At 45.1% G+C, this 26075-nt stretch overlaps 1 long non-coding RNA gene across 1 annotated transcript in view; it reads right to left on the reverse strand.

Moving 5' to 3' along the window:
- LOC309335922 overlaps positions 1 to 22047 on the reverse strand; it is an 84190-nt gene extending 62143 nt beyond the window's left edge. Inside the window, exon 1 of the long non-coding RNA XR_014153806.1 lies at positions 21958 to 22047. This is a non-coding gene — a long non-coding RNA (uncharacterized lncRNA). The remainder of the gene's footprint in view (positions 1 to 21957) is intronic.
- Between the last annotated feature and the right edge of the window lie 4028 nt (positions 22048 to 26075).

Consider the following 26075-nt stretch of genomic DNA (forward strand, 5'->3'; position numbering starts at 1 on the left):
AAATGTTATGCAAATTTCTGTGATCAGCCTCTTACCTGAGTTTTTTAAAGTATCTAGCTTGACACCACATCATGGCATCCTACCTTTGCCTCTGAGCTCAAGCCATGCCTGCAACGTTACCTCCCTAACTGAAAAAAATACAATGATTTGCCACTTCTTTAATGGTCAGAGGGAATCCAATAAATACCCACAAAATATTGCCTATATTAGGGTGTCATGTTAAAGTTATTTCGATCGATGAGGAATCGATTGAATTACCAGCTCGACGCAAGAGAGTTAATCAGCTAAAGAATGCTATCAAATCATTTGGCAAACCCCTCAATGAAATAGCTCCTGCTCTTATTTTTAGAAGAAGGGAAAACAGCAAGCCCCTGAACGCTAACACTTTTCGCAGCGCAGGAATGATTGACGCCTTGGTGATTTCAACAGAGCTGAACAACAGAAAAGCTTCAGAAAGATTTTCCTCCATGTCTATCATCTAGCAACTATGATCACTGTAGTTTGGACACTGTGGTCTGGAAAACAGTCTTTGGAGAATTCAAACCGGGACTGTAATGCATAGGCATAAAGGGAACTGACTGGTTTACCCCAGGGATGGGGAAACTTTATCTGCTCAAGGGTCACATTATTATTATTATTATTATTATTATTATTATTATTATTATTATTTCAATTTATATACTGCGCAATTTATATATCGCCCTTTATCAGAAAATCCCAGGGCGGTGTACCACATTAAAAACACATTATTGAACATCAGTGATAAAAACATAATCAAAACACAATAAAAAGCATACTGACAGGCAGCCTAATAATAAAATAGTCATTATAACAACAGTCTTCTCCCCCACACTTTCACAGGCCAGAGATTATTTAATAGCCCTAGGTCACATAGTGATGGCGCCAGGGGAGTCTCTCTGGGGAGAGCATTCCACAACCAGAGAGCCACCAGAGATAAGGTCCATTCTTGTGTTGTCACCCTCTGAACCTCAAAGAGATGGGGGACATAGAGAAGATAACAAGCACAGGGCCTGGTCGGTTCATACATGGAGAGGCGATCCTTCAGGTATTGAGGGCCAGAGCTGTGTAAGGCTTTGTAGGTCAACAGTTGCACTTTGAATCGGGTCTCGAAAGTAATCGACAGCCAGTGCAGTTGTGACAGGGTTGGTCACATGTGCTGGATCATCACCTGGTCATGGTGAGTGGGCTTGAACGTTCCTGTGATCCTCGTGAGCAAAGCCTTCGGGAGTCATACACTCCCAGTTGTTGTTGTTTAGTCGTTTAGTCGTGTCCGACTCTTCGTGACCCCATGGACCAGAGCACACCAGGCACTCCTGTCTTCCACTGCCACCCGCAGTTTGGTCAGACTCATGCTGGTAGCTTCGAGAACCCTGTCCAACCATCTCGTCCTCTGTCATCCCCTTCTCCTTGTGCCCTCCATCTTTCCCAACATCAGGGTCTTTTCCAGGGAGTCTTCTCTTCTCATGAGGTGGCCAAAGTATTGGAGCCTCAGCTTCAGGATCTGTCCTTCCAGTGAGCACTCAGGGCTGATTTCCTTAAGAATGGATAGATTTGTTCTTCTTGCAGTCCATGGGACTCTCAAGAGTCTCCTCCATCACCATAATTCAAAAGCATCAATTCTTCGGTGATCAGCCTTCTTTATGGTCCAGCTCTCACTTCCATACATCACTACTGGGAAAACCATAGCTTTCACTATACGGACCTTTGTTAGCAAGGTGATGTCTCTACTTTTTAAGATGCTGTCTAGGTTTGTCATTGCTTTTCTCCCAAGAAGCAGGTGTCTTTTAATTTCATGGCTGCTGTCACCACTCCCAGTAGGGTCACCTAAGATGGAGGAGAGGAGCCGTCTTCTCGTATATGCATCATCAACCTTTTAGATTCTTTCACTGTGTGGTCTTCAGTCTGAAAGCAACATTCTTAATTGGCAATTAAATGGGGGGTGGGGATCCCAGCCCAAGAGCCTAGTTTTATGCACAAAGAGTCCCTCTGGTGTTTATGTTTTTTATTCACCCAATCTATGACATCAGCCTGATGTTGGGCAGACATTTTTTTGAGGTTTGGAACAGAGTTGACTTCTCTAACGCTATTAGGGTGAAACGTGTGTAATTGATTATCAAAATCTACACATCGCAATGGACACACAACTATGAACACTCCCAAAATAAGACACAGTGGTGCCCCACAAGACGAACGCCTCGCAAGACGGAAAACCCGCTAGACGAAAGGGTTTTCCGTTTTGGAGGCGCTTCGCAAAACGAATTTCCCTATGGGCTTGCTTCGCAAGACGAAAATGTCTTGCGAGTTCCTGCGGGGGTTTTTCCCTTTTCCCCCCCTTTTCCTAAGCCCTAAGCCACTTATCAGCTGATCCGCTAAAAGCCGCTAAACCGCTAATAGCGCTAATCCGCTAAGCTGTCAATGGGCTTGCTTTGCAAGACGAAAAAACCGCTATACGAAGAGCCTCACGGAACGGATTAATTTCATCTTGCGAGGCACCACTGCATTTCATTCAATGGATTTCCCTTCATCTGTTGATCATTTTGGACTCTGTGATCGTTTCTGTGGCTGCCTGAGGTTTCTGAAACATGGAAGAAAAGAGTCACACAAGCCAATGACTTGAGGGCCAGAATTTTAGACCAAACATTCCTTCAGCCATGAGTCAAGACCTAGAGCAGGCTGCAAAAGAAGCTCAAAGCCACTCACAGTGGCTATTTTGAATGAAAAGTGTCAAGAAGTAAAGAGGTTTCCTTTAGGCATAGTTATTCTTATCTGCAGTGTGTTTCAAGCACAACCCTAAGCATGTTTACTTGGAAGTAAGCCCCAATAAGTTCCATAGGGCCTACACCCAAGTAAGTCAGCATAGCAGTACACCCTAAGGCATAGCTGTCAACTTACAGATCTGAAAATAAGGGACCAGCAGCCTCGAAAATAAGGGATCAGCAGCCAAAATAAGGGATTTTCCAAGCACAGGTATGTTCAACTTCTGAGCCCCTCCGAGCCAAAGGCAGAAAGCCCAGCCAGCAGCCAAATGAAGACTCAAGCGGTGGTTCCCACAGCGCAGCAACCCGGCAAAGGGGATGCAGCAAGGAAAACCACTATCACCTCACCTCTCTGCTTGGAAGCGCTGAGCAAAGGCGAGTTCCCAGGCAACACGGCCGATTTGATTGGCACAAGGCATGCAATCTCCACCCCCCAGTCGTTCTTAGACTCCTTCCCTCCCCCTCCCCTTTTACGAAGATTAACCACTCTGAGACCCCACAGCTAATTCTCCCCTAGCCTCCTTGCTGACCAAAGTAGGACCAATTCAGCCAGCTAGCCCTGCGGATTAGCTAATGCTTATTTCCCCTAAATTGATTTCTGAATTTTGAATTTTTTTGTTATCCACGTTTTTATACTGTATTTTATGCTGGTTTTACAATTAAGTGTTTTAAATTTGTTGTTAGCTGCCCTGAGCCAGGTTTTTGAACCGAAACGGGTGAGGTATAAATAAAAATATTATTATTATTATTATTATTATTATTATTATTATTATTATTATTACAGTTCAACTACATGCACAAAATGCGTGTCTTATAGGGAATGCAAACAAAAAGGCATATTTTAAAGGAAACATAAAAAAGTTTATATTTCAGGAGAAAAAATGCTATTGTTCTGCATTAAAAAAAATCACAAAAATTGGACAGAATGGACCAATAATTGAGCTGACATGGAAAGGAAATAGGCTGAACCACCCGTCCCTACATCATAAAACCACAATATATTAAAAACATATATATTAAAAACATAAAATAGACAAATGCGGATATTACAGCAAGAATGAGATCCCACTCCCCCCACCCCCAAAAAAGAAATCCTCACCATGATGAAGAGAAAAGTTTCCAACAGACAACTTAAGTAGATGCTTAGGTAGTGTGGTGGCCTTACATGAGACTTAATAGTGAACTGGTTTTCAAACGTACCAATGGGTTTTGCACATAAATACTCTTACTTCGAGGGAACCACTCAGATAAATAAGAAATCTAAATTCTGCATGAATTTGGTCTTTTACTGTGGAATATGTAAACTTATTCAACAGTTTTCCCGTTGAGAAGTCTGTTGACGTTTCCTGAGTACACAGAAATGTCATCTTCCCACATTGAGCAAGCGCTGGCAAATTTGGAAACCAGCTTGTTAATCAACTTGTCACATGCTCTTTTTGCCTTCGCTTTGTACATTTATAGCAAAAATAACTTTGATCCATATGTGTGTGTGTGTGTGTGTGTGTGTGTGTGTGTTTTCCAATACAGTATACCCCCAATAATAGCCAAATTATGACAATAACAATTAATTCCCAAATTATACAATTATCAAAATGCCAATCAATTTCCAGTTAATACATTTTAGTTAAAGCGGCTCTACGCATGATGGTTTGGGTGCATTTCCGATCTTATATCACTGTGTTCCATAATCTTAATTAATGTCAGTTACATTTCGTTATAATAATCATCCCTTAGTCAACAGCTACATAATTAATGATTTCCATTCGTGACATTACAATATATAACTTTATAAAGCTTCAAGTCAGGAACTCAAACCGTTATCTTTATTCTGCCCTGTGTGTGAAAACTATTATATCCATGGAGATTCCTTTTGTACATAGATGGTGTTGTCTCTTTCATTTCCCAGCTGTTGTTTTCTCCCATCATGGCTTGGGGCGGAACTGAATCTCAAAGTTTCTCACAGGTCTTATCTCTCCATCCCTTGCTTCGACGTCTCGGAACAGGCGACAGTCTGCTAGAAACCATTCTGTCTCGCTAGTAAAGCATGTCGCAGATCTTTGCCATTTTACCATCAGCCTAGGAAAAGGTGGGGAGTTTTCGAACACACTGAATATTCAATACTCCTTTCCAACTCCCAGAATCTCTGCAGTGTTCTTTTCACAGCCCCCCAATTCTTTTCCTTCCAGCAAGAGATTTATGGCCCAATTAAACTTTATCTTAGATCACATTCTGTCAGTAGCACGCACAAATCTTGGTTTCTTTTTCCTTGTCTGTTGTTTTTAAACAGAGGTGAGGGAAATTACTCTGTCTTTCCAACATAGTCATTCTTGAGCTTCTCCTCCTCCTCCTTTCTTCATTTCAGATCACACACAGTTTCCATTTTTGCTTGTTAATATCAATATTACTCCAACGTCCCTTCCTCACCTGTAAATATATTTTTATCTTATATTCCAGAGAGGGTTGCCAAATTATAAATATATAAAAGAAGCTTATAATAAACAAACAAACAGCAGACTTCCCTCTCCCCAACCGACTCTCACTCCGAATAAAATCTTATCTCAATTCAAACCTTTGATCCATGTAGCTGGTATATTCAGCAGTATGTTATTTCAATCCTTTTCCATCACACACCAGTACTTTAAAGCCAATTAAATATCCAATTAAACGGAGAACCTCTGCTTCTTAATGGTGGCATAGGAGGGTTTTCACCAGGCAGTGCCTCCTTGCCTCCTGCAATTCATGCCGCAGTGAGAGCCAGGTACAGAGACGAACTGCGAGTGAAGCCCATTGCCCCCCAACCCTGCAATGATGATTTACCCTCTGCCATCCTTGTTTTTTGTTCGCCTACAATCCCCCGCTGTCATGGGGGCTGCTTCCATTAAGGCAGGCAGGACCGGAAGCCAATTTTGATCCTTGGTTAATGTGTGAGACAAGAAAGGAGTTGCCAAATAAATCCTTCACACTGTTGGATTTTTATTAGGAAAAAAATGAGTTAACCTAACTGTACAGCAGGAGAGGGGAACCATTGTCCCTCTCAAATGTTTCTGGACCACAAATCCCATCGTTCTTGACCATTTGCTATGTTGGCTGGGGCTGATAGGAATTGGGGTCCAATAGCACCTGGAGGGCAACAGGCTGCATACCCATTGTGCTAACACAGAAGACATATTATTTTCAAGGATCTAGTAATTTGCTTTTAAAAGCACTTTTTCTCTAAAATCTCTGATTAGACACAATGGCACTATACAAATCTTTATGTGAATGTTCTCCATTTGCTATACAAATAGCAGTCGCAAAAAAACAAACAACAACAACCATTGCTGCAATAAGATTTGTTCCAAGGAAATTTCATCTTGTTATTTTTACAGGAGCTTTTCATAGTACAAAACTTGCTTCTCCATTAATAAAACTTTCCCTGCCTGTTTCATAGGAGCTTACAGTTATATGTGCAGATCCTGAGTTTAGTGGAAGTACAATGAGCAGTAAGCAAAATGAAGGAAGTGTCTTTTTGGTTCCCTGTGTCTTTATAGCCTGCTGTTCCAAAGACGAGTTGCATAAAACACTGTGGCCATACTGTTTCGCAAACACACAATTATTATTAATTGCTGCCTACATCAGATTTCCATCCACTCTGCAATGGGTGCTATCAGCTAAAGTACACTCATACGGTTGAAATGCTAACGTAAGATTATCAATAGTGCATGGCATTTAGTCTGTTATAATCTCTGCCCTGAGATTGCGGAGTTCATAAAAGCTAGCTATAAAAATATAATTCACCCATGTTACTTACAGAGCCAATGTCTACAGCTCTTATAAAACCAAACCACCCCTCCACAGTCCTTCTGCACCAACCTGGAATGTATTAATGATTCATTTTTTTAAAACACCTTTCCTATGCTTTTTTATTTTGCATTTCTTCTTTCTTTCAAGGACAACTTAATGCAGCCATTTAAAATTACTGGCATTTATATCTTTAATAAGCTGCAAACAGATAATCAGGGGCTATAAAGGATTAATTTTTCTCTTGCGTTATCAAAGGACAGCTGTAAAAGGACAAAATCCATAGTGCTGGCAGCTCTGGAGACTGAAATTGCCCCTGTCTTTCCAACTGAAGTGTGCAGGGAGTGAAAGGAAGGGCTGGTTCTTTTAAAAGAGCCATAGAACCAGAGCTGTCAACTTACAGTTTTGAAAATAAGGGGCCAGCAGCCTCGAAAATAAGGGATCAGCAGCCAAAATAAGGGATTTTCAGAGCACAGGTATGTTCGACTTCTGAGCCCCTCTGAGCCCAAGACAGAAAGTCCAGCCAGCAGCCAAACGAAGCCTCAAGCGGTGGTTCCCACAGCGCAGCAACTCGGCAAAGGGGATGCAGCAAGGAAAACCACCGTCACCTCTCTGCTGGGAAGCGCTGAGCAAAGGCGAGTCCCCAGGCAACGCGGCCAGTTTGATCGGCACAAGGCATGCAAGCTCCACCCCCCAGTCGTTCTTAGACTCCTTATAGGTTGAGCAGTGCAGCCAAGCAACACAGTTGGAGCCTCCCTCCTCCCTGGCCTTATTGGGTGAGCAACACAGCCAAGCAACACAGTTGGAGCCTCCCTCCTCCCTGGCCAGCAGGGAGAGAGGGAGAGGAGCTGCTTCCTTTGAAACCCAGAAAATTTAAGGGAAATCATCAATAAGGGACAGCAGCGGAACATGGTACTGGGATAAGGGACTGTCCCGCCAAATAAGGGATGCTTGACACCTATGCATAGAACAACAAGCTGCTCTGATCCCACCCCCACAAAAGTGTTTATTGGTTTATTCCTTTTTTGTGTAGTCTAATGTCAAGTGTATGCGGGGGGGGGGAGGATAGTACCTCTGGTGGGGGCATGTTGTGCTCCTTCTGGAGTAATTTCTCCACCTTTGAGCCCCACCCTGCACTCAGCTCTCACCAATAGCAACATACCCTCCAAGTGTCCTAGTTTTCCAGGGACAGTCCCAGAATTACAGAACCTGTCCCGGTTTCTTATTTGATCCTGGAATGTCCCGCCTTTCCTTTTTCCTCCCCTCCACATCTTGGAGAACACTTAAAAGTGGGGTGTGTGCGGGTGCAAAAACGGAGACCTGTTTATACTGAAAATAAAATTCCTTTTAGATATAAAGGCAAAGGGACCATTAGGTCCAGTTGTGTCCGACTCTGGGGTTGTGGCGCTCATCTCGCTTTATTGGCCGAGGGAGCCGGTGTACAGCTTCCAGGTCATGTGGCCAGCATGACTAAGCCGCTTCTGGCGAACCAGAGCAGCGCACGGAAAAGCCGTTTACCTTCCTGCCGGAGCGGTACCTATTTATCTACTTGCAATTTGAAGTGCTTTCGAACTGCTAGGTTGGCAGGAGCAGGGATCGAGCAACAGGAGCTCACCCCGTCACAGGGATTCGAACCACCGACCTTCTGATCTGCAAGTCCTCTGGGAGGGTGTTCCACAAGGCAGGCGCCACTACCAAGAAGGCCCTCTGCCTGGTTCCCTGTAATCTCACTTCTCACAGCAAGAGAATTTTGATATTTTATTTGATATTTGATATTTTATTGCTTTATTATTATTAATAATAATATTCTGTTGGGAGCCGCCCAGAGTGGCTGGGGAAACTCAGCCAGATGGGCAGGGTACAAATAATAAATTAGTAGTAGTAGTAGTAGTAGTAGTATTTTTGACGTCTATTCGTACAGCGAGATCAAACATAGTGTAAGCTTCCTGATGTAGAATAGGTATCCCTATTTTCATTGGAGAAATGTTGGTGGGTACATAACAACAATGCCAAGTTTCAGGGGGGTCTAAAATGTCTCCAGAAATACATTTTTTGTGCATTTTGCACGAAACACATTTCTGCGTGCACTTTTCGCACAGCGGGAATGCGTTGCAAAATTCAGAGAAGTGCTTGATCTGATGGAGAGCTGCATCCTAATCCACAATTAAGTCGGGAAGCATTGGATCAAGTTGGCTGACTGCAAAAAAAGTGAATGAAAGAAATTTTTCTCCCCCACCACCACCTCAACACACCATTTCCTACTATGCCATTCTGTTTACTCAACCTTCAGTCACAATATATTTATATGCAATGTGTACAGCAAAATCCTTGCTCCTATGATTATGCCTTTGTCACCTCCTCCCACCCCTGAACTAATCCCCCCCCCTCCCTGGTGCACTCAGGCTGTGTCCTGGTACGGCAAGCCAGGAGGGCCAATACACCAAACTCTGAGTCATTCAAGTCAAGTACCCTTGGTTGCCTTTGGTTGGTGTCAAACTCGCTGGTTAAACAGAGGGCAAATTTTAATCTGTCATTAAAGTTCCTCTAGCTGATTAATCAACTAATGCTCGCCGCAATATATATAAAAAAGCATTTGGCTTTTAGGGTGCATTGTTAAAATAAAGGCTTGAACTTTTTAATATTATGGTTTGGGTGTTGTTGTTTTTTTAATGGTTAATAGAATAGACAGACAAGAGAAGTTACAGAGCAGGTTGTCAGTTTGAGTCAGTAAACCAGAAGAGCAGCAAAACCAAGCAATATTGTGAATGACTTCACTTGTTCTTTAGCCAAGTTCCAGAAAGCGTCTGGAAATTTATTCAGTAGCAAAATGCAGATACACCTGGGACCCCAGGAATGTAGGTAAAGGATGGAGTAATGGGGAGCAGAAGTTAAGCACAGCTTGCCACGGTAGATTGGATCAGAGTTTAGGAATGCCCAATCTTGTCAAATCTTTTTTAATTATGAAGGCATGTTTAAATGCAACAGAAAGGATTGCAGCTAAAAAGACAGTCAATTTCAGACGCTAAAGCGGGTGAGCATTTCTGAATCTACACACCTCTTTCAAAAGAAGCATTTATAGCTGTAAGGTTGGTTGTTTTTTTAAAAAAAAAAAAAGCCTTCAGAAATATAATCACAAATTTTATCATATTTTCATGACCTCCTCCTTTTCTGAAAAAATTCTGCTTGGTCTGAATTGTCAGACATTGCTAGATTCCAAACAAAATTATTCTGTGCAAAGAAGCCAAAGAGTCTTAAGTCTTGATTTAAATGTTACACTACTTCGATTAGAATCTACACTCAAAAACATAAATTTATAGGGGGGGAAATGGTCTTATTTAGTTTTGGGAATGGGGTATTTATTTATTTATTTATTTATTTATTTATTTATTTATTTATTTATTTTTATGCCCCACCCTCCCCAGCCAGGACCAGGCTCAGGGCGGCTAACATCAGGTATAAAAACAATTGATTAAAATACAACTTAAAAGCAAGATTAAAATACTACTTAAAATACAGCCTCATTTCAGTGGAAGCCCAGATCAAAAACTGTTTGGTGGGAGAAAACGTAAAATCTTCACCAAGGCCAACTATCCAGACTGGTCCTACGTGGGCCAGAAAAGCCAGGGAAGTCCCCAAATAGGGGTTCCATCACAGAAGGAAAACGAAAGAGGGGGAGGAGATCAGGCTGGTTCCAAGCCAAAGGCCAGGTGGAACAGTTCTGTCTTACAGGCCCTGCTGAAAGAAATCAGATCCCTGGTCTCATGAGACAGAGTGTTCCACCAGGCCAGAGCCAGTGTTGAAAAGGCCCTGGCTCTGGTTGAGGCTAATCTAACTTCCTTAGGGCCCAGGACCTCTAGTGTTGCTATTTATGGACCTTAAGATCCTCCACGGGACATACTAGGAGAGGCGGCCCCGTAGGTACAAGGGCCCTAGAAAATTTATGGGGAGTGCCCTTTTCACGGCTACTCACTCACTTGCCAATCAGAAGGTCGGTGGTTTGAATCCCCGCGACGGGGTGAGCTCCCGTTGCTCGGTCCCTGCTCCTTCCAACCTAGCAATTTGAAAGCACGTCAAAGTGCAAGTAGATAAATAGGTACCGCTCTGGCAGGAAGGTAAGCGGCGTTTCCGTGCGCTGCTCTGGTTCGCCAGAAGCGGCTTAGTCATGCTGGCCACATGACCCGGAAGCTGTACAGCGGCTCCCTCGGCCCAAAAAGCGAGATGAGCGCCGCAACCCCAGAGTCGGTCACGACTGCACCTAATGGTCAGGGATACCTTTACCTTTACCAAGCCATTCGAGAACCAAGGTTCCACTGTATATGGAACCTTTACACTCACTGAATAGCTCTTTCCTCTTTCCCCACTCCCAGATTTCTTTCTCTCTGTCTGTCTTTCCATCTCTCTTTCCCTCTCTCTCAATTTCTTCTCTCCATAGCATCTCCCAATGTTTGTATCTCCTCCTTTGGGACAAAAAGCACCCTCCAACATGGATCTCACACCTGCATCTGCCCTGAATCATATCTGGCTTTCTTCTCTGTGTGAGAAGGTATGCAGAACTGAGTTATAGAAACTTGGGCCATCCGTTGAAGCTGAATTTGGGAGGGCAGCTTGAGAGAAATTGAGGGCTGGTAAAAGGAAGCAGGAATGGCGAGCAATGTGGACAGATTTGAAAGGGGATTAGACAAATTAATGGAGGACAAGGCTATTCATGGTTACTGAATATCGGTTGCTCAGGATCACAAGTGGGGCAGTAACGCTGCCTTCATGACCTGTTTTGGGATTGCCCATGGGTAACTGGTTGGCCACTGTGAGAACAGCCTGCTGGACTAGATGAGACTTTGGACTGATTTAGGAGGGTCTTAACGGGTGATGCTATAGGTTAAACCACAGAGCCTAGGATTTGCCGATCAGAAGGTCGGCGGTTCAAATCCCCACGATGGGGTGAGATCCCATTGCTCTGTCCCTGCTCCTGCCAACCTAGCAGTTTGAAAGCACATCAAAGTGCAAGTAGATAACTAGGTACCGCTCCAGCGGGAAGGTAAACGGCGTTTCCGTGCCCTGCTCTGGTTTGCCAGAAGCAGCTTAGTCATGCTGGCCACATGACCCGGAAGCTGTACGCCAGCTCCCTTAGCCAATAAAGCGAGATGAGCGCTGCCACCCCAGAGTCGGTCATGACTGGACCTAATGGTCAGGGGTTCTTTTACCTTTACCTTAATGTGCTCCTATGCCCCAGGCAGAGCCTCCATGGAAAGAGGCTGTGTTAACCTCCCTTAACATGCCAGTCATCCAAATTCCATGTGTTGTAAATCAAGAGGCAGACCCCACTCAAGAGTTGAAGCATGAAAATGGTAGACACTCCCTCATCTCTTAAGAAAATACTGTTACACAAGTTGGGTGCCTCCCCCTCTCTCTGCCAGGTGGTGGCAAGAGAGGTCTGTGGTCCTTTAGAGAACTAAAACACAACAGAGACTGCCATAGCTTTAAGAAATATGGCTTATTCACCTATTTACATCTTCCGTCTGCATGGAGGGGGTCCAGATCTTGCAGCATGGTCATTTCAAGATGGGCATGTCTCCCACAGCAGTGCAGCCAGCCTTCAGCCAACCTGCCCAAGATGGATCCCAGCCTTCCTTCTTCCTCCCAGAATACCGTCCTGAAAACTCTCCTCCCTGCCACACACAGATCTCTAACAATACCTCCAGGAAACTGATGTCATCAAAATGCAGTAATTTGGCTCCTTTATGCTGATGTGGTAACCAGATGTCTAATGAAAGGGAGATATGGTATTCCCCCAACTTCCCACTGCACCGCTCTGCATTGTGAGGAGCATGAGTCAGAGCAGTTATTAGCCCATAGAATGCATCATGCTTAGCCACATACCGGCCACTGGTTTTTGTTACTGGGAGATTCAGATATTAAAAATTGAATGGAGAATTACTCCATGAGTGGGACCTGGACCTTTTAACCGGATCCAAGTTAGATCACAGAGCTGCAACCATTTCAAAGCACAGAAGACTGAAGATGGGCAATGCAAACAAAGCCATGGATGAACAGGTATAAACAAACAAAACCACTGCTCCGTTTTATGCAGAATTTTGTAAAAAAAATAAAAAATTAAAAAATCCTAACATCACCTAACCGTATAAAGAATTCGCTTGACAAATTGTGGGGGGAAAGTTATACTAGAAAACAGAGAAAATAAAATAAATTCCCCTAATGTACTACAAATACCAACTACCACACACTACCTACAAACCATATGTTTTTCCCATCTGTTCTGTTATCTTCAACTAAATTTATAGTATTTGAGCTATCAGATGAATTGCAAAGACTGAGATGGATAGGAATATAAAACGTAGGTGTTATTACACTTTAAATATTCTTCCCCACCACCACCTCTCCCTGCCAAATAAATTTTTCGTTGTGTTTCATTAACCCAGAATGATTCTGCTATTCCTAGGACATGCTCATACTCCCAGAAAGCCCACGACCGTCACCCCATTTCCTTCCTCTGTCCCCCCCCCTCCATTCTGCATTGCATAGAAATGTTTGTGTCTTTTCCTCCAGCACCATATTGAAAGAGCCAGGGGTTCAAAGGATGGGACACCACACCAGGTCATGCATCAAGTCACTGCCCTTTTGCATCAGTTCAGAACCCTACTTAGTTGAGGAGATTCAGAAGAACAATCTTGGGGCCACCCCTCCTCGTAATGTTTAATGTTTTTGTTTGCTAGCTCTGCACTTAACCATTTCTCCTTCATGTACATTACTTCTCATGGGATTGAATAATTGTCCTTCCACACCCCACACACACAGGGTCATTGCGTACATTGCACAGAGCCATGGGTATCTCCCACAGGGAGCTGAAATCACGGTCCCTTAACATTATTCTTGGATTGAAGTTTTAAGTGCTGTAGTTGCTTGGACCCAGTGGAAGCTTCTCTGTTGGGAAAATGGAAAATTGCACCTCCAATTTCAGTCCACCCTCGGCTAGCTCTCACCCGCCTTCCACTTCCTTCCAACCAGTCCAGCATGGTGGCACTGCCCAGAAACCTTCTCCTTAGTCTCAGGGTTGCCCCCTGTAGAACTCAGCAGGGAGGAAACTGAAGATAAAGGAAACATCCTGGTTGGCATCCATCTGTCTCGGCAGACGATGGAGGAATGCACCTTCAGGGTGTGGGATGAGCTACATCAGTACAGTACAATCAATTACAACATGCTTTACTTCCTAGAGTGGACAGAGGGGAACTTCCTGTTCCTGCTGTAAGTGATTCAGCCAATGAGTGTGACTCTATAAAAGCAGAGTCACACAGCCATTTTGGTTCTGTTCGATTCAACTCTCAGTTAAGTCTCATCCATTTTGCAGCACATGGGCCCATCCTCACAAAGGATGTAAGCCACGTTATACGTTTGTCACCTGAAGCTTAAAGCCTGCCTTCTAGGATGTGTACTGTGAACAACTTGTGAGTAAACTTATTGTTATACAGTGGTACCTTGGGTTACAGATGCTTCAGGTTACAGACTCCGCTAACCCAAAATAGTACCTCGAGTTAAGAACATTGCTTCAGGATGAGAACAGAAATTGTGCAGCGGCAGCAGCAGGAGGCCCCATTAGCTAAAGTGGTACCTCAGGTTTAGAACAGTTTCAGGTTAAGAACGGACCTCCAGAACGAATTAAGTTCTTAACCCGAGGTACCACTGTACTTTTAAAGACAGACTCGTGAGTCTTTATTGTATTTTGAGAGGGAGAAAAGGAGACACCAGAGAGAATCCATCTGGGCAAGTCAGATTGGATTAGTCATTTTGTAGAGATTCAAACGAATCTAATCAACTAGCTTCTGTGAATATAGAGGGGATTTGCTCTGCTACATCACTCACTAGCGTGAGTGAAGGAAGGATAATACTTAACAATATTTCCTTGCCTATTATCCTAAAACATTGGAGAGTTACGGCTGCTGCTGTGGCTGTAGACTGATATGGGAGAGATATGTTTTGTTGCAGCTGGGGCAGATGAAGGCGTCCAGTTTCACTGGTGCAAATGTACCATGGTGTTTCTTCTCTCTGAGCTCCTCCCAGTGGTCATTGCTCCTCTTTCCACTGCTGTGGAGGCACTACCTGTCTTTCTACAGGTCATCTGATCTGAGGTACATTCCACACACTTCACTTCTGTTTTTCTAGCAAAGGAGCATTGCCACAAGTGGCCAAAGAATAGGGGAGAGACGTGAGACTAACTACATCCAACAACAATACCTGCAGATGGAGTGTTCTACTGCCGTCTCTCGATGCCCTCAGTATCACCAGGTTTCCCTCCCCAGGTGTGATGGCCTGGGAATCTGTTTCAGAGGTTGAACCGGACATTTCCCAGCTTGCACAGGAGTCCCTGCCTCCAAGGCCAGCTGAGCCGGGGCAGGGGCTTGAACCTGAAGGGCCCACACCTGTGCCGGATCCTCAGGAGCAGACACCAGATGAATCCACTCTGCCTCCGGAGGTGATTGAGGACCCATTGCCTGCAGGTGCTCCTCTCCCAGCCCTGTCAGAGGACGGTGAGGTGGCCTCTGGGTCCAGTAACCCTCCAGCCTCTCCTGAGCTGCAGAGGCTCAGGGCAGAGAGGCAGAGGGAACTATCAGGAGGAGTGCTCGCCTTAAGGCCAGGAGAGGTGAGTCACCTGTGGGCCGGGACCGCCCTAGGCCCCAGAGGAGATAAAGGCCAGTCAGCCCAGTCCCAGGTTGCGGGAGCAACGACGTTGGAAACCTGTTTCTGCCAGTACCCAGACCTGTTTTTCCGAAGATCCCGACCACGCCCGGCTTCTTGCTTTGGACCCCGCTCTGCCCTTGGTGGACAGTCTCCAGACCCTCAGCCCAGGACCGGACTCTGACCATGCCTCACAGTAATGCCCCCCCCCCCGGGACCAGCACACCAGGTCATATCAGCACATAGTGCAAGGCAGATTATACCAACATGCATTTAGATTCCAAGAATTCTGCCATCTCCCACGGCTTCAATCCCAAGTTTTGCAACAATTGATATTTTTAAAGTTCGGGTTCCCAGAATTATGATTGTCTGGCAGCCCCAGCCACATATTTAATAAACAAGCTATTTGAACTCGGTTGCTAAATAAAGAGCGGCTCTCTCCTCTAAATTTTGTGAAGTCTGAAAGGGCCGACCCTTTGATGAGCTCAATTAATTTGTTCTGAGAAGTCTCTGAAAACAAGGATGTGGAACAACTGCCCAGTTCATCCGCTAGTATTTCTTGCTGATCAAGCAATTTTAGAAACCACACGGCCAATCCATTGCTCTATGTTTAGCTGAGGCACTGAGGTGCCTGAAAAGTCCCTTAAAAAAAAAAGTAATGCACATTTTCGGCAAATGCTGAAGACACACTTGACCCTGTACTGAAAACATACTATATTAGCAAGGTGGGTTTATTAAACGAAGATGCATTGATCAGGGCTTTTCAAGAACCTGAATCATTCTTAAACCATCTGGTGTCATGGATTGGTTGGACATAGAGAAATGGTGGGAGGAACCACTGGGGAACTACCAAGAGAAGAAGGCTCAGAGCCCAGGGAGTGGTGGTGGGACACCTGTACGTGATCAGAGGGAGAATAGTAGGAGAAGGAGGTGTTGGAAGCTGAAGGGGCAACAGGGCTTAGTGAGCTGGGAGAGTCTGTGGCAGAGAGGAGTCCAGAATCAGAGGCAGAAGCTGAAGCTGAAGCAGGAGGAGGCCAAGAGGCAGAGATGAGCCAGGCTACTGAAGAGTCATGGGTGTCTCCTTGTCCTGCTGTGACAAGCTCCCCTCCCCCTTGTCTCCCAGAACCAGAAAAGGCATGGAAAGGGCAAAGGAGAGGTTGGCTGCACACAGAAACAGTCTCCAATTGCTTGGGGAAAACCCTGGGGAGGAGAGAACCTAGGCAGCTGTGGGGAGGAGAGGACCTTCACTCTTGGCAACTGCTTCATGGGGGCAATGCCTACCAGATATGAGCTGCTGTGCTCACTAGGCCTAACACTCAACCAAGTCTGTGGAAGTCGTGTTTTTGCTAATAAAGTGTTAGCACCAACTTGAACTGTGTGATTAATGACCAGCATGGTCCTGTAACATCTGAAAATGGCTATACTATAAAACCCCTTCATGGGCTTGAATAACTCAGAGAAGCTATGAACCATGCCGAGCAAGGCACCCAAGATGAACAGGTCATAGTGGAGAGTTTTGACCAAACATGATCCACCTGGAGCAGGAACCGGCAAGCCACTCCAGTATCCCTGCCAAGAAAACTCCATGGGTGAAAGAGGAGATATCAAAAAAAATATCAAAAAAACGAAGATCATGGCCACTGGTCCCCTCACCTCCTGGCAAATAGAAGGGGAAGAAATGGAGGCAGTGAAAGGTTTTACTTTCTTGGGCTCCATGATCACTGCAGATGGGGACAGCAGCCACGAAATTAAAAGACGCCTGCTTCTTGGGAGAAAAGCAATGACAAACCTAGACAGCATCTTAAAAAGTAGAGACATCACCTTGCCAACAAAGGTCCGTATAGTTAAAGCTATGGTTTTCCCAGTAGTGATGTGTGGAAGTGAGAGCTGGACCATAAAGAAGGCTGATGGCCGAAGAATTGATGCTTTTGAATTCTGGTGCTGGAGGAGACTCTCGAGAGTCCCATGGACTGCAAGAAGATCAAACCAATCCATTCTTAAGGAAATCAGCCCTGAGTGCTCACTGGAAGGACAGATCCTGAAGCTGAGGCTCCAAAACTCTGGCCACCTCATGAGAAGAGAAGACTCCCTGGAAAAGACCCTGATGTTGGGAAAGATGGAGGGCACAAGGAGAAGGGGACTACAGAGGACAAGATGGTTGGATAGTGTTCTCAAAGCTACCAACATGAGTTTGACTAAACTGCGGGAGGCAGTGGAAGACAGGAGTGCCTGGAGTGCTCTGGTCCATGGGGTCATGAAGAGTCGGACACTACTAAACGACTAAACAACAACAACAAAATACTATAAAAGTTAAAGCAAAGGTTGGGGAACCATGTTCAGACCAAGGTCTACATTCCCTTTGGGGCTACAAAGCAAAAGCGGGAAGCGTAATAATAGCGATTTCCCTCCCTTTGTATAGCAGCTGCATATGCAAACACAGCCCTCTCTAACCTCCATCCAAGCAAGCAGTTAACACTATCAGAGTTCAGAGACACATTCCAGTTGGACAAAAACCATCTAAGGACGAGGCAGAGCATGGCCGGTTGCAGGGTGTGCTTGACCTAGGAAAGAGTCCTAAGGGCCATTGAGAGGCCTGAGGACACATTTGACCACTGGGCCTGAGTTGCATCATCCACAGATGAAAGACACAGCACCAATAAATGAAATAACACCCACTGAAACTTCACTGAAAATCACTCTCCACCCCTTCACACAAAAAGTTTTGTTATTTGTCTTCAGCAACTCACCAACTAATCAGGCCAAATTTCAAACTATTCTATTAAACTAATTGCATCGGTGATTAACTGATTGAAGCTTGCAATGAATAAATTAATGCGTGCAATAAATTTTTTACTCATGGGTTCAAAATACAAAGTTCCATTGAAACAGTTACCCTCCCCCCACCCAATGAAATACTCTTTGTTACTGACGATGATGTTGGCAAGCCCTCTATGAGACCAGCAGGTATAGGGCAGTATATAAATTTAATAAAACAATTTTAATTATTTTGCTTTTTCACTGCAGCACGACATTGCTGCATATCTAAGGGAGGGAGGGAAGGAGACCCTCTCAGATGCAAAAACCCTTTGAAAATTGTCTAGTCAGAGGACACCTCCTTTGAATAAATGTTTTTCACTTTGTTGATGTAGCTATTCTCAATTCGTATTTCTACTCGAGTTCACTTTCTACCTTTGCCCTAGAAGCGACATGGTGCTTGTTGTCTCAAAATCCCTATACTAATTATATGTTTCCTCAGCCTGGTATGATTCCAGGTCATCGTTCCGTTTTTAACAACAGCAACAACAAAAATTGTGGGAACTCAGGTAAGCCACACGGCCTTGGACACAGACGGCCTTGAAAGCAGACACAGCCCTCCAATAGGTGTCTAATTAATGTCAAACTGGTGACAATTCCATGCTGCTTGCGCCACTTGACCAGTGCCAACTTTTATTTCTCCAGCCAGCATGTCAAGCTGCTTATCTGCTCCCCTTCAAATGCACATTCCCACCCCACTCAGTCGAAAAGGAAGAAGCTTATTTTCAAACCATTCCGCTGCTTCCCAGCTTTATCCTAGAAGAGAGATCTGTACATTTCCCCTGCCTTGGGGACGCCTGAGCAAAGTGGCGGTGCCTCTCTTGTGGCTAGCAAGGGCAAGCTGTGATCTGCAACAGGAACTTGTTCCTCCTCCAGGAAGAACAGTCACTTGAATACCACAAATAAATGTTGGTTTCTGAAATGCAAATCGGCCACTAGGTTTTAGGGTTGCCATGTTTCAAAAGGTAAAAAACCAGGACACTCTGAAAGTTGTGGAGCTTTGGAACCCACCAAAAGTGCTAAACTAGGAACGTATGACAGCCCTACTTGGTTAGATAGATGGGTACCATTCTTTCCAACGAAGTTCTACTCAGAGTATCCCCACTGAGAGGAATGGACCCAACCTCCTCCATTCCTGTAAGCACCCTCCCCTCTAGCTCCAAAAGCTGGAGGAATTACCGTATTTTTCGCTCTATTGGACACACCCGACCATAGAAAGCACCTTGTTTTAGAGGGGGAGAACAAGAAGAAAAAAATTCTCCCTCTCTCTGCTCAGTGCCCCTTCAGCGAAGCGGCAGGAGAAATGGAGCCCCTTCCATTTCTCCTCCTGCTTGGCTGAAGGGGCACTGCGCAGCTCTCCCTCTCTGCTGAAGGAACCTGAAGCCTCCGGCTATCCCTGAAGCCTTTGGAGCGCAGCGCAAGTTCCCGCTACGCTCCACAGGCTTTGGGTTCCTTTTGCTGAAGCCGGGAGAGCAAGACTCTCCTGGCTTCAGCGAAAGGAACCTGAAGCCTGCGGAGTGCAGCGGGAACTCGTGCTGCGCTTCAAAGGCTTCAGGCGGCTATCTGCTTCAGAGGCTTCGCATTGCTATCGCTGAAGCCAAGGAGCCTGCATTCGCTCCATAGGACGCGTACACATTTCCCCTTAATTTTTGGAAGGGAAAAAGTGCATCCTATAGAGTGAAAAGTACGGTACATTCAGAGATGGTGTCTCATCTCAGAGTTCTGGCAGCCTGCAGTTTCCCAGAAAGAGAAACTTCGCACACAGTGAACCATTCCTTACCTTTCCCACAATGACCAAGACATTAGGTTTAGAGTCCCTGACCCTTTAAATCTTTAACAATAATTAATAGGGGAATGATGGCTAATATTTGTATTAGGTCTTAAGAAGTGCTGTAAAAAAGGACACCTTATGTAAGCAAGGGAAGCGGCATTAGAATTCCCATGTGTGATTTGGGTTAGTGAACACGTTAATGCTTTACTCAGACTTTGTTCTCTCCATGACCGCAGGTCTATTTCTATGGCTCGCAAGGCCTCTTTTTTCATTTGCCTGGGCTCAACACACACCTCTGTTCTGGGAGAACAGAGGCTCCATGTTCTTGCAGCACCATGGCAAGGGGAAATGTTGGCCCCCTCAGTCCTAGCAGAATCATACTGGATTCTCCCTTCCCCAGTGTTAGAAAACACAGAGCTTGGGAGTTGGCAATGGCCCAGTTGAGGAAAAAGCAGCATCTCTGTGAATTCAGAGTGGTTGACTTTTGTTGTTGTTTAGTCGTGTCCGACTCTTCGTGACCCCATGGACCAGAGCACCCCAGGCACTCCTGTCTTCCACTGCCTCTCGCAGTTTGGTCAAACTCATGCTGGTAGCTTTGAGAGCACTGTCCAGCCATCTCGTCCTCTGTCATCCCCTTCTCCTTGTGCCCTCCATCTTTCCCAACATCAGGGTCTTTTCCAGGGAGTCTTCTCTTCTCATGAGGTGGCCAAAGTATTGGAGTCTCAGCTTCAGGATCTGTCCTTCCAGTGAGCACTCAGGGCTGATTTCCTTCAGAATGGAGAGGTTTGATCTTCTTGCAGTCCATGGGACTCTCAATTGTTTCCTCCAGCACCATAATTCAAAAGCATCAATTCTGCGGCGATCAGACTTAGCAAGATCAAAACTGACAGCAGAGATCCCACGGATGTCAAATTCTCCCACTGTTATTCATGTTCACTATTGTACACTGAATTCAGAGGCACCTGGAACGATCCTGGCACTCTGCTTATACAATTCTGGTCTCTGCTCTGTGCTGGAGCACCTGTCTGTTTCCTCCTCCTCTTCACCATCCTTCACCAGAAATCCAGTACTTCCCACCTTGTCTTCTCCTCTGGGGTGTGGCCGGTTTCCCTGGGGTTTCCCTGGGGTCAGTCGACTTCCCCCACTCTTCATCTAGCCAGTCCCTGACATCCAGGCATTACAGAGCAAGTACCAACTTTCCAAACTGCTAGTCCACATTGAGTCTACCTTCCTATTTTTGGAAGCAACTAGGGAGAGACGGAGTTGCTCTCTCTCTCGAGGTGGAAGACCCCGAGCCACTGCTTCCCTCCCAAGCTGGGCGAGCATGAAACCCGGGAAATTTAAGGGACATCATCAATAAGGGACAGCAGCGGGACACAGCGCTGGGATAAGGGAGTTTCCCGCCAAATAAGGGACGGTTGACAGCTATGGGAGGTTGCTACATGCTTGTTTGTTTGAACAAGCTTCAGATGCTTCCTTGCAATGGGGAATCCTAACTGCAGGGAAGCTTCTAAGCACACGAAGCAAGAAGGTCAAGGAGTGATCAAGGAGGGATGGGACATTGCCTTTCCCAGAATTCTTAGGGCTCCCAGTTTCCAAGAGGCTACTAGGCAAATCCAGCCGCACCTGCTTCAAAGCTTCCTTCAGACTCAGGAGTGGTGGGGCGGGGTTGGGGGTTCTTCTCCTGCTGCCATTCCCTGTCCAGGCACAATACCTGAAGAGAGTTGATGAATACAGCAGATGCACTGCTCATTTACTCTGCAATAGCCTATCCTTCACTGATCAAAACGCCAAAAGGCTGGTTGTTCGTCTGGTAAAAATACACTAGGAAAAAAACCCATAATTGTCCCTCAATCTGTTGTCGACAATTCAAAATATACCTCAGCAGCTGCAGAGTGTGAAGTGACAGACTGCGCACGGCAGGGTGCTTTAGTGCTCATGCGCACGCATGTCTGTCTAGGCGTGCACTGTGGAGAGACGCATTGCCGTCTCTCTGACACAAGGAGCGTAACTTCTAGAGAACAGCAACACCAGAAAAAACAGAGTAACAACATTTCAACGCGGCATCCCCAAAAAGGCAATGCGTCCATCAATTAACAGGGACAGCAGTTTATCGTGGACACTTACCAGAAAACTGTTAGGACACTGACAACGCGGCTTAGGTCAACCTTCTCCATTTCCTCCCAGGAGGGCCATGAGTTTTCTGTTGGAGCTCTGAATATTCTTCACCAGTAAGTGAGGGGCAGCTTGAGTAGAAATGACAGTGGAAGTTGGCATTTAGGTGCAGCAAGCGTTGAGGTCTCAGCAGATCTGGCAAGTCATGCCATGTCATGATGCATCATGGTCTATGGCATCTTGTCCTGCTTGCGCACTGAGATGTTTATATCCCAAACATGCTGATGTATAGACACCAGTGCACAGGCAAGCAAGATAACATGGATCACTGGTCATGGATCGTACTGAATTATAAGTAGTAATAGAAAGACCTTGGAAATGGGACATTTGAATGTTGCCATTGGCTATATGTCAACAGATTTTGAAACTTGATTCATGCACCAAGACAGGTCCGAGCTCCAAATTTTGGGATAAATTACCAAAGATTCCGAGCCGACTTGTTTGTTTAGCAGATTTATATCCCACCATTCAGAAAAGAAAAGAAGGGACACCTCATAGTGGCTTACGAAATTAGATTCGTAACTATAAGGCAGCCATTTTACAAACAAAAAAATACATAATAAACACACTGTTGATGCAAAGAAAACAAAAAATCAGGAGCCAACAATGTCACTCACACACCTATGCCCATTATATGATGTCCCAAGAGATTTTTAGTCATAGCTGAATAAGTACGATGACTTCACTGAAAAGCACTGCATCTGAGGTCATGTGAAATATCTGTGGCGTTGGAATCATGGTGGCTCAATAACGCAAGCAAGTCCACTGCTGATGCAGGGCTGTCCAGGGAAGGCTGAGCAGGTGGAAAAGAGCCTTCGCTTCAAGCAACGTTCAGTTCACAACAAGCCACCCAAATGCAGGAGAGCTGTGTGGCCAGCTTTGTGTTCATTTGCTTTTTGAATTAAAATTATAGCAGCCACGAGGGCGGAAGTTCTCCTGTACTATAGTCCTGATGAAGCACATACCCAAGCTGCTATTTGCCCTGCAAAGAGAAGATGCCAATGTCCTCATCCAAATCTCTCTATCTCTCTCTGTTTGCTAACAATTTAAAAGCCACCTATAATCCTTAACCAGCCTTCCCACAACCTAGTTCCCTCCAGACTCTTTCAACTAGACCCTCCAAGTGTCCCTATTTTCCAGGGACAGTCCTGGATTTACAGAAGCCGTCCCGGTTTCTGATGTGATCCTGGAATGTCCCGCTTTTCCTTTGGCTGTCCCTATTTTCATCAGAGAAATGTTGGAGGGTTTGCGAACTATAACACCCATAAATCCCAGCTAGCTCAGCAGTGATCACAGACCATGGGAGTTGTGATTGATTGATTTGCTATCATAAATGTCTCCCACAATTTCACACACACACACACACACACACACACACCAAAGCCATTTACATCAATTATGTACACACAATAGAAACCATACAAGCTGTTAAAATCACAGATCACCAGCTATTACAGAAAAGAAGTTCTCCTTGTTGTCTTTGAACGCCTGGCAGCATAGAAAAAGTTTCAGTAAGCATTTAGTGGTCGATACGGAAGAAGCTGGCAGAATCTCTGTTGGATTAGCATTCCAGAGGGCTGGACCAGTGATGCTAAAGGCTCCATTTTGCATCCCTGTCCACTGAGCCTCACCAAATCAGTAATCCAAAGCATTACTGAAGGGTACCAGGTTAGAGGACGCGATCCTAAATACAGTATATCTATCCCACATCATACCTAATTTGGCCCTTAGATCAGATTCATTTTTGGGGGGAAACCAAAACCTGAAACCTCTTTGCTGACCAAAATTCTTCCCTGATTCTTCTTAAGCCACTCTGACCATCCAGCTGCAATACATACAAACTGGGAGAGAAGCAAATCTCTTGAAATGCAATCGCTCGTTCTCCAAAATGCACAGGATTTTGTTCTCGACAGTACTTTTTTCGGGGGGGGGGGGACACAGGGGTACGCATACCCTAAACATCTTGTGAATCTTTGTACTTTTGTCCATTTGCTGTATTTATTTTCCCAATTTGAACTATAAAATGGTGACTTTCTTGAGTCAAAATGAGAGTACCCCTAAATATATATATATATTTAGGGGGGAAAGCAGTGGTTCTCGCCATGTGCTAATTTGCTTTCAGCAGAACCGTATTGCAACTGGTAGCCTGCACATCAAAGACATTTTTATTTGTTGTGGGGGAACTAATGGGCAAGCATGTTCCCCTGATATAAAATAAAGGCAAGGCACAGAGCTATAAAATAGTATGAACTCATAAATTATTGCATACACGTCCACGTTAGAAAGAAATACAACATATATTTTCCCCCCCTTCAGAGGATAACACACCTGTGTTTTGGATAATTCACAAAGTAGCCCTGGCCTTCCAGATGTTTACTCTCCACCGCACACAGAGTACAGTAGGAGTGAGGAGGGGTGGGGGAAGGAGAGGGCGAGTGTCCAGGAGAAAGTGGGATGGGGGCCAAAGCAGACTTGGGGTTTTGCAAAGGGGTGACATGATAGCTCACCAGAGAGCAGCCCAGGCAATTTGGAGGAAGTAATATTGACTGCATCGTTACAGGCATAGGTCTCAAATACCTAGCTTGCTAATAACAGAAGCACAGATCTGCGGCTTGTGCATGCTGTTTTTGCAAGCATGGGAGGCGATAGAAACTTACAAGGCTCACGACAGCAGCCAGAACCACGACAGCAAGAGATTCTCTTCTGTTGACCAAGCATGAACAGAAGGTTCAGAGCCCTAGGATTTATACAGTGGTACCTTGGGTTAAGTACTTAATTCGTTCCAGAGGTCCGTAGTTAACCTGAAACTGTTCTTAACCTGAAGCACCACTTTAGCTAATGGGGCCTCCTGCTGCTGCCGCGCCACCAGAGCACAATTTCTGTTCTCATCCTGAAGCAAAGTTCTTAACCCGAGGTACTATTTCTGGGTTAGCAGAGTCTGTAACCTGAAGCGTCTGTAACCCGAGGTACCACTGTACTTGACCTATCAGGGCAGGATAAAGACCTTTAGAGACCCTAAGCGCTTAAAAGATGTTGGTGCCCCCACAGAGATCTAATTCAAAATATAACCAATAATAAACCATGAAATAAAAGTTTATTTTTCAAAATGAAACAAAACATACAGTAAGATGGAAAACAATGTTTCTTTTTGCATGCTTCCACTTCATTGATACTGTATTTGGAATTTTTTTCTCCTACTTTTTCTAATTTCTTTCTTATGGCACCTGACAGCATTGTTGTTGTTGTTTTTTAGTCGTTTAGTCGTGTCCGACTCTTCGTGACCCCATGGACCAGAGCACGCCAGGCACTCCTGTCTTCCACTGCCTCCCGCAATTTGGTCAGACTCATGTTTGTAGCTTCGAGAACACTGTCCAACCATCTCGTCCTCTGTCATCCCCTTCTCCTTGTGCCCTCCATCTTTCCCAACATCAGGGTCTTTTCCAGGGAGTCTTCTCTTCTCATGAGGTGGCCAAAGTATTGTAGCCTCAGCTTCACGGTCTGTCCTTCCAGTGAGCACTCAGGGCTGATTTCCTTCAGAATGGAGAGGTTTGATCTTCTTGCAGTCCATGGGACTCTCAAGAGTCTCCTCCAGCACCATAATTCAAAAGCATCAATACTTTGGCGATCAGCCTTCTTTATGGTCCAGCTTTCACTTCCATACATCACTACTGGGAAAACCTGACAGCATAGATTTGATCTAAGGTGAGAAGAGTGCACCCAATTATTCTCTCTGCAGTCTTCACAACCCTGGACAGCACTGTTTTTTCCCTAGCCGTGCAGCTCCCAAACCACACACACAGACCATAAGTTAATACACTCTCCACAGTACAATGGTAAAATGCCAAAGGATGATGCTGCACTGAAAAATAGGAGAGGGGGAAAGGGTTAAGCCTCTCCCTGCCCTCTTTTTATCATCTGTGACTCACAGCCTGCCCTCACTGACCTGAGCTTTTTTAAAAAAAATGCAAGAGGAAAAGCCCTGGGAGTTCAAGTAATTTGTAGTGTTTGAGCCTAAGAGTTTCAGACTTTCCCTTCCTTCCTTTCTCAGCCTCCCTGCAAACAGATGGCCA

This window comes from Podarcis erhardii, assembly GCF_964252035.2.
Source record: "Podarcis erhardii genome assembly, chromosome: 1".
NCBI lineage: Eukaryota > Metazoa > Chordata > Lepidosauria > Squamata > Lacertidae > Podarcis > Podarcis erhardii.